Below are 6,000 nucleotides of genomic sequence, written 5' to 3'. Positions count from 1 at the left end.
TATGCCCAGGAGTGGGATTGCTAGATCATATGGTAACTCTATTTTTAGTTTTTTAAGGAACCTCCATACTGTTTTCCATACCGGCTGCACCAATTTACATTCCCACCAATGGTGTAGGAGGGTTCATTTTTCTCCATACCTTCTCTAGCATTTATTGTTTGTAGTCTTTTTTTTTTTTAATGTATTAAGCCTTTTTTTTAAAAAAAAAATTTATTTATTTATTTTTGGCTGTGTTGGGTCTTCGTTTCTGTGTGAGGGCTTTCTCTAGTTGCGGCAAGTGGGGGCCACTCTTCATCGTGGTGCACGGCCTCTCACTAGAGTGGCCTCTCTTGTTGCCGAGCACAGGCTCCAAACACGCAGGCTCAGTAGCTGTGGCTCACAGGCCTAGCTGCCCCGCAGCATGTGGGATCTTCCCAGGACAGGGCTCGAACCCGTGTCCCTGCATTGGCAGGCATATTCTCAACCACTGTGCCACCAGGGAAGCCCCATGTAGTCTTTTTGATGATGGCAATAATCAGTCTTCTTTTTTTGTAATAGATTTATTGATTGATTGATTGATTGATGCATTGGGTCTTCATTGCTGCACCCAGGCTTTCTCTAGTTGTGGTGAGCGGGGGATACTCTTTGTTGCAGTACACGGGCTTCTCATTTCAGTGGCTTCTCTTGTTGTGGAGCACGGGCTCTAGGCATGCAGGCTTAGTAGTTGTGGCTCACGGGCTCTAGAGCACAGGCTCAGTAGTTGTGGCGCACGGGCTTAGTTGCTCCACAGCATGTGGGATCTTCCTGGACCAGGGCTTGAACCCGTGTCCTCTGCATTGGCAGGCAGATTCTTAACCACTGTGCCACCAGGGAAGCCCCAGTCTTCTTTTTTGTTGTTGCTCAAGCTGTCCCATCTTTGGCCAAAAGCAGCCCTCTCATATTGCATAGCATCCTCTGGACACAGCCCCATTTCACACTCACCCTCTTGCTTTCTTTCTGCACAAGACTTCACACCTGCCCCCGCCTTCACATTTCCGGTCCAGCTCTGGAATTGGCCATTTCTCCATGAAGGCCCTTTTTCAGTGGTGTCCAATCTGGGTGCCAGGGGTACTCATTGCTACCAGGTGGTCATCGTTTCCAGGCCTTTCCAGTGGACAGAGCTAGGAAACACAGACTTTTGAAAGGAAAAAAACATCACAAGTTCTACTGTTATTTCCAGCTCACACTTAATGTCACAGTGTTTTACTTCTCTTTTCTCTAAAAAATCTGGTTCCTAAAACCACTGACATTGTCATTTGCATTATTCCATTAGATGCAAAATAGTTTCCAAATAACATACCGATTTTAACTACTGAGAATAAAACTACCAAAGGAAGTTTAAGATTTGTTTGCAGCTCTGGTTTTCCTTTACAGTAGGTCTCACTGTGGACATACCACAAAAACACTGGGTCCCTCGAGATAATTATTTTCTGTGTGTAGTTGCGGTGTGACATTGACACATGGGTTTGTTCATTTCACCCTGGCTTTCGATGTTTAGGGATTGCTGCTTTTTAAAATTAATTAATTAATTTTGGCTATGTTGGGTCTTTGTTGCTGCACATGGCCTTTCTCTAGTAGTGGCGAGTGGGGGGCTACTCTTTGTTGCGGTGTGCATGCTTCTCATTGCGGTGGCTTCTCTTGTTGCAGAGCACCGGCTGTAGGTGCGCGGGCTTCAGTAGTTGCAGCACGCAGGCTCAGTAGCTGTGGCGCACAGGCTTAGTTGCTCTGAGGCATGTGGGATCTTCCTGGAGCAGGGATCGAACCCATGTACCCTGCATTGGCAGGTGAATTCTTAAACACTGCACCACCAGGGAAGTCCCAGGGATTGCTTTTTTAAATTAAAAATTTGAATTTGCACCACATGTAATGATTCCAAAGTCAAAGTCACATAAAAAGGTAGATCCACCCCCACCCCAAATTGTGCACTCCTTTCCCTGCAGGCAACCATTTTCATTAATTTTTGGATTGTCCTTGTTTTTGCAAATATAAACCATGTGCACACTTGTGTGTGTCCCTCTGCACACAGAAAGTAGCATTCCACATACAGCAGGCTTCCTTTTTTTAATGTTCAGATATACCCTGAAGATGTCATATCAGTGTCAAGAAGTCCTCTTCCTTGCCCCATTTTACAAACAGAATTCCGCTGTGTGGCAGCGCCACTGTTTAATCCTCTGACGGCCCACAGACAGCAAGCTGTTTGCAATCTTTTCCCACTACCAACGATGCCCCAATCACCTTCATGTGGCGTTTCTTATTTTTGCTAGCGTCTTTAGGATGGGTTCTCAGGAGTGGAATTGTGGGGTTAAAGAGAAACGTGTCGATGATTTTGATTGATGGCATCACTCTCCTCTTTGTTCCGCATTGCCACCAGCCATTTGTCAACCTGCTTAGGTGTGAAATGGTATTTCGGTGGTTTTAAATGGGCATTTCTCTTATGATGAATGAGGTTGGGCATCTTTTCGAAAGTTCTAGGGCCGTTTTCCCTTCTTCTTCAGTGCACCCTTTACATCTTTTGCTCACTTCCCCCCGCCCCAGTGGATTGTTGGTTTGTTGGTCTTCTTCTTCTTGATTTTTAGGAACTCTTTGTATCTTAGCTGTTTGTGATATGGTTTGCAAATTTCCCCCCAGTCCAGTTTGTCAATTATTTTTTTACCTTTATTTATTTATTTATTTATTTTTAATTTTTTTTGCCACGTGGCACAGCTTGTGAGATCTTAGTTCTCTGACCAGGGATTTAACCCAGGGCCATGGCAGTGAAAGCTCTGAGTCCTAACCTCTGGACTGCCAGGGAACTCCCTATTGTGCCTCTTTCACATGCAGAAATTATTTTTATAACTTTTGTCAAACTTATCAATATTTTCTGTTATTTCTCCTCAATTTTGAGATATCATTGTTGTTGTTTTTCTCAATCCCAGGTTATAAGGTAATTAATTCATCCATGGTTTCTTTAGTACTTGTATAGTTTTCTTTCTTACATTTATGTCTGTGATCCATTGGAACATATCCTAGTTGGGGAAATTTGGTAAGGATTCCAAATGGTGAATCCAGTTGTCCCCACACCATTTATTTAAAAGTCTGTCCTTTCTCTGTTGACTTGAGGTGGCACCCCAGCCACATACCAATTTTCCGTATTCACCCGAATCTATTTCTGGACTTGCCATTCTGTTCCAGGGGTCTGTTTGTCCACCTGTGCACTGGTTTAAGGATGGCGGCTTTACCATGTTTTGATATCTGGTAGGTTGGATGCCCCCTTCCCCACCTCCACCTCCCATTGCTTTTCTTTGCCTTGTTTTTCCTGGATAGTCCTGCTTATTTTTGTAGACGAATGTTAGAATCAACCCATCTCCACTAAAAAAATATCACATTTGGATCACATTAAGATTATAAACTCATTCAGAAACATCCTGACTGCTTTGTAACGTTGAGTCTTCCTACCCAAGAACATGTATCTCTTCCTTTTGTTCCAGTCTCCTTTCGAGTCACTTAGGAATATTTTACCTAAGTTTTCCTTAAAGATCTTCCTTTAAAGACAGTGCACAGTTTGGGGAGAAGTTTTGCCTGACTGTTTTATATATATATTTTTTGTTGTTGCTTGTAATGTTATTGTAAATGGGGCCTTCTTTCTTTTTTCTAACTGGCGATTTTCATATATGTGTAGGCTTCTGTATGTTAATACTACATCTGGTTACTTTATCAAATTCCCTGAAGTCTGTACTAGTTTGTTGATTTTCGTGAGTTTTCCAGAAATAGAATCACACCATCTGCAAACAGACATGATTTTATCTCCTCCTTTCCAATTCAGGTTTCTCCCATTGTTTTATCTCGTTGCTTTAGCTAATCCTCTCATATCTTACTAAGTCGTAACGTCAAGAGTGGGCAATTATTTTAAAATTAATTAATTTTTGGCTGCACTGGGTCTTCATTGCTGCATGCAGGCTTTCTCTAGTTGTGGCAAGCGGGGGCTACTCTTCGTTGTGGTGCACGGGCTTCTTTTTGAGGTGGCTTCTCTTGTTGCGGAGCAGGGCTCTAGTTATGTGGGCTTCAGTAGTTATGGCTCACGGGCTCTAGAGTACATGCTCAGTAGTTGTGGTGCACGGGCTTAGTTGCTCCACAGCATGTGGGATCTTCCCAGACCAGGGCTCAAACCCATGTCCCCTGCATTGGCAGGTGGATTCTTAACCACTGCGCCACCAGGCTAATAAGAATGGGCAATTTTATCTTATTCCCAACTTCAACAGGAGAGCAAGTTTCCATTAAATAAGATGCCGGCTGAGAATATATTTACCAATTTCGAGTTTGTTTTTTTTTTAAATCAGGAATGCGTGAATTTTGTCTTTTAAATGGTTCTTTCTGTGTTTCTGAGAATTCCCATATGACTTTTTCTTTACTTAAGATATTAACACAACGGTATCGAACCATCCTTGCTTTCCTGGAGTGAATCCCACTTGGTTGTGTTTTTGTTGTTGTTTTAAAGTGCTGACAGATTCTATTTGCAAGGAAATTCTGGAGGAAGTAGGAGGAGGTGGGGCTCTCAGTGGGCGGCCTCGGAGACCCAGGGAGGTCTCCCTGCAGTGGGAGGCAGCACAGTGGTGAGCTGGCAACTCTTGTACTTCCCCCAATGAAAGCGTCTAGGCAAGAGGAAGGCAAGGAGAAACTGCTTAAATCCATCTTAAAAGGGATATTTCAATCTAAATACACATCGAGGAACCAGTTAAGTAAATCATAACACATCCACACAACAGCATACTATATAGTGATTAAAAATGATCGGGAACTTCCTGGTGTGCCAATGTGCAACCATCTCCAGCTTACTAAGTGAATAAAATCAAGGGCAAATCAATGTCATTACCATCTGTGTAAAAAAGGAGGAAAAAGAACATCAGAACCAGATCTGCCTGGCACGTGCCTAAAATAGTTCCGGAAGGAGACGCAAGAAATAGAGAACTTGGTTGCCTGCAGGGAAGGTGAAACAGGGTGCCTGGGGACAGCAAGAAGACTCTTCACCCTTTCCCAGTGGTGTTGTTTGGCTTATGAGCTCCACCAACGCCCTACCTGTCCAAAAAATAAACACATAAAACAAAAACTTGGAACTCCAAAAGTAAAACGGACCCAGGGGCCTGGTTATTCTTTACTGGGCCGCACCACCCTAGATTCCTGATCTCTGGGGTGGGGGTGCATAGGGGGCCAGTGCGCCCAGCCTCTTCCTCACCCAGCCCCCTTCACGGGTGCCTAGGTGGGCCAGGCCCCCAACCTCGTCATCGTGTTTGACTGCTCCATGGAGACAATGGTCCAGAGAGCGCTGCACCAGGGCCAGGTGGAGTGCCAGGCCACTGACTGCAAGTCGGCTATCCGCCAGCGCCTAGAGATGCATTACACCCTGTGTGAGCCCATTCTGGCCTTCTACCAGCAGAAGAACCTACTCCGGAACCTGCTCCGAAACTAAGTACTCCCTGCTTGCTGCTCACTCCCCTGGCCCTCCAGGGGAGCAAGTCCAGCTGAAACAGCACAGGGGTTATACTGCAGCCCTGGATCCCAGAACTCTGGGCCTCAGTTTCCCCAGCATGTACACTGGGGAGTTCCATTTCTTCCATTATGCAGAATGGGTGCAGGCTGTGGCCCCCCAGGTATGACACGGAAGGTCTAAACAGAATGGCTCCAAAACTGCAAAATTAAATACATTTTAGAACGTATCTACAAAACACACACGCATGCACGCACGCACATTAAGATTAGGACAACTGGTCAACCATAGCTCAATTCAAAGCCAGCCATTTGTTCTCAAGGTAGAAAGCAGGGATATCTTAATCCTAAAGTGACCCATGCAACTCCTGTACTTTCACTGCTGTGAAGACAGAGAACTTTGGTGTCATTCCTGTTCCCCTCCCGCAACCAAAGGTAAGAGCAAGAGTGAGAGAAACTAGCCTCAACCACCAAGGATGGGATGGGAAGGGGGTGAGCTAGCCTGGCACAACCCTGGTCCTA

The sequence above is a fragment of the Mesoplodon densirostris genome, chromosome 3 (genome assembly GCF_025265405.1).
Source record: "Mesoplodon densirostris isolate mMesDen1 chromosome 3, mMesDen1 primary haplotype, whole genome shotgun sequence".
Lineage (NCBI taxonomy): Eukaryota > Metazoa > Chordata > Mammalia > Artiodactyla > Ziphiidae > Mesoplodon > Mesoplodon densirostris.
This window is presented reverse-complemented; position numbering follows the sequence as displayed.